Below are 3094 nucleotides of genomic sequence, written 5' to 3' on the forward strand. Positions count from 1 at the left end.
CATCTTACTAACACTTCTTTTTCCCCTCTACTGTTCGACTTTGAAACAACTTGGAACCTAACATAAGACAGAGCATGTCGGTCTCAGTATTTAAACACACTTTTCGTAAGTTTAATGACATAAATATTCCTATTTATTATTTGATTGGTGACAGGAAAACTAATATTTTGCATGCCAGATTAAGATGTAGATCGAGTACTCTAAATGACGACTTATTTCATGGTAATTTGATTGATTTCCCACTTTGTCAATGTGGACACTATATAGAAAATGCGTGTCATTTCTTCTTTAATTGTAACAAGTATGTAGATGAGAGGGTAAAATGGTATCGCGAGTTAAATGAGTCCATCCCACTAGACATGTAACTAATATTACACGGATGCCCTGCTTTAACAAAAGAAGAAAACAAAAAATATATGTCTGCACACTCAGCAATATATTCGTGATACAAACAGATTTTGATTTCTGTATCTCCCCTTCGCACTATTCTTCTCCCTCTATTACTCCCTCCCTATCAGCTCTCTTTCTCTTCCTTTAGTCAACTATGTCCCTTCAATGATATATATATACTATATAACTAACGACAGCGTCTTTGATCTTTCTCTGTTCATATGGCATTTGCGAAACGGATATATCAGAAGGAAAGGAAAGACAATGATGAAAGCGAAACATGGCATGAGATATGATAAACATTGAACAGCTGAAAGTATGGAATTGTATAATGTCAACAAATGTCAGCTGAGTCGTGAAAGATCACTCACTCTGTCTAAAAATAATATTTTAAAACTTTCTTGTTAAAAATATTCTAATTATTCTTCAAAAATTGTAATTTTAAATTGTAAATGAATGAGACTTTTAACTCTCTTCCTCCGTTTCCCTCTAATTATCACCCTATCTCTACTCTTCTTAAACTCACATTTCAAAAATAAAATCGCTTTATGTAAATTATAATGTCATCTTGTGTAAATATTTGTGTTTAAACTAAAACAAATTTAAGAATCGTGAAGATTGAAATATGAAAGCGCAATTTTTTAAGTCTACTTGTTGTTCTGATTTATTTATATACATATATCTATATAACCAATAAATGTTCAATACTGTGCAACAATACTGTACTACAAGTTTCCTAATTTCCTTCATCATTATCTATCTTTTAAAACTTCTATATTATTCATTGTTTTAGAAATCCAGACCAGGAACTTAAAGTTTGTTGTTTTAACAGCATAAGTTTGTCAAATGGAGGTCTATAAATATGTACTTTTCTTTGGCATGCCGGATTTTGAGCACGCGCAATTTCCCACGCGGAAGTTCAAAAGCAGGCAAGGATCGGATACCACATGCTCATAACATTTAAATGATATATAAAAAAAATGCATTATAACATTAAATCATACAATAACTTTCTAAGATTCAGAGTTCTTAATCATCTATGAAGTAATATTTGACATTGACATGGAAAGTTATTCAGAATCGATTACAGAAATACCCAGTCGCTAATTTTTTTAACCATTGTATCATGACTGGTTACTGAGACTTCTTATTGTGAATCAAATGGTCATAATTTAGCTTATAAATCACGAAGTTTAAGAAAATATATCGTTTTATAATAAATGGTATAGTAAGTAAGCTATGATGAAGGGGACCGCGGTGGCCGAGTGGTTAAGGTGTCCCGACACTTTACACTAGCGCTCCACCTCTGGGTTGCGAGTTCGGCAGTTGCCAGGTACTGACCGTAGGCCGGTGGTTTTTCTCTGGGTACTCCGGCTTTCCTCCACCTCCAAAACCTGCCACGTCCTTAAATGACCCTGGCCGTTAATAGGACGTTAAACAAAAACAAACCAAATGATTAGCTATGATGAAGGGGAAATAACTCTTAAATAAGCCCTTGAAATCATTGTCCATAGACATATTTCATTGACATATTTACGATTGTGTGAATAATTATTTCAACAGTATCTTTGAATTTATGCTTACATGTCTACACTATTTACTTCAATATAAGACTGCTGCTGAATGGACCCACAATATAATGAGCATGCAATGAGTTGATATAGTACTATCGTTCAACTAAATTCGAGTTACTTCCCTTTACGTATACAGTTCATGGTTGACTAGGATACCAAACATTTATCTGTATCACACACAAACATGCTTTTAATGGAAGATATGGAAAAAATGATTAATTCTTCTAGGAAATGCCATCATTGTTTGTATGACATTATAATATATATTATGTAGGTAACTAATAGTCCGTAAACGGAAACGTACTTCTGATCATTTTTTTGGATGAACATAGTATCGAGTCCGATGTGGTCTAGTGGTTAGGATTTCTGGTTTTCACCCAGACGGCCCGGGTTCAATTCCCGGCATCGGAACATTTATTTTTATTTTACATATTTTTTTTCTCTCTTTTCTATATAACATTTCTATATAGCGTTTCTGTTTATTTTCATACTTTTATTACTTTTTTTTTATCTTTTTTTTTCTCAATTATATAAAATGATCCAATATTTCATTTGATTTAATATATCCAGACTACCAGGTACCTACTTTTCCATTACGTGGAGTGGCTGACAATTTTATTCGTCATATATTTTTAATTACCTCCTTCCATTTGTACCACACATAAAAGTCTGTGTAAATCTGTTAGTACTGGTGTTTTATTCAATTCCATTGAATACTTGTTGCTATACTAACCCACGCAATACCCTTACCTATCCTTTACCATTCAAACTAACTTCCAGATTAAATGAGTTTTATCAAGTATGCCAGTGTCGGACTAAGGATATGGCCGTACGGACTTCGGCCATAAAGACCAAAGTTATAGATGTCATTTGTCAATTAGATTGACTTCATGGTGTTAATTTTAAAGATATTATTACACAGTATGTTTTAATCAGTCAGGACTCGGGACCTCACGGTTTTTTAATACCAAAGAAATCACGCAACGACATAGATATGCAATTATAATACTATATTCAGAATACATTTCATATCTTCGGAGTTTTAATCCTGTTGGTTGTTTAATCAATACAATATATTTGAAATTACTTACACGAAACAATTTAATTGCGAAGTTAACTAATTTACTGTG

General features: G+C 32.9%; 1 non-coding gene across 1 annotated transcript; it reads left to right on the top strand.

Moving 5' to 3' along the window:
• Nucleotides 1–2303: 2303 nt before the first annotated feature.
• On the top strand, nucleotides 2304–2375 carry Trnae-uuc. Its single transcript has one exon. It is a non-coding gene; the product is annotated as a tRNA-Glu (tRNA).
• Nucleotides 2376–3094: the final 719 nt, after the last annotated feature.

Source organism: Pecten maximus, chromosome 3 (genome assembly GCF_902652985.1).
Source record: "Pecten maximus chromosome 3, xPecMax1.1, whole genome shotgun sequence".
Lineage (NCBI taxonomy): Eukaryota > Metazoa > Mollusca > Bivalvia > Pectinida > Pectinidae > Pecten > Pecten maximus.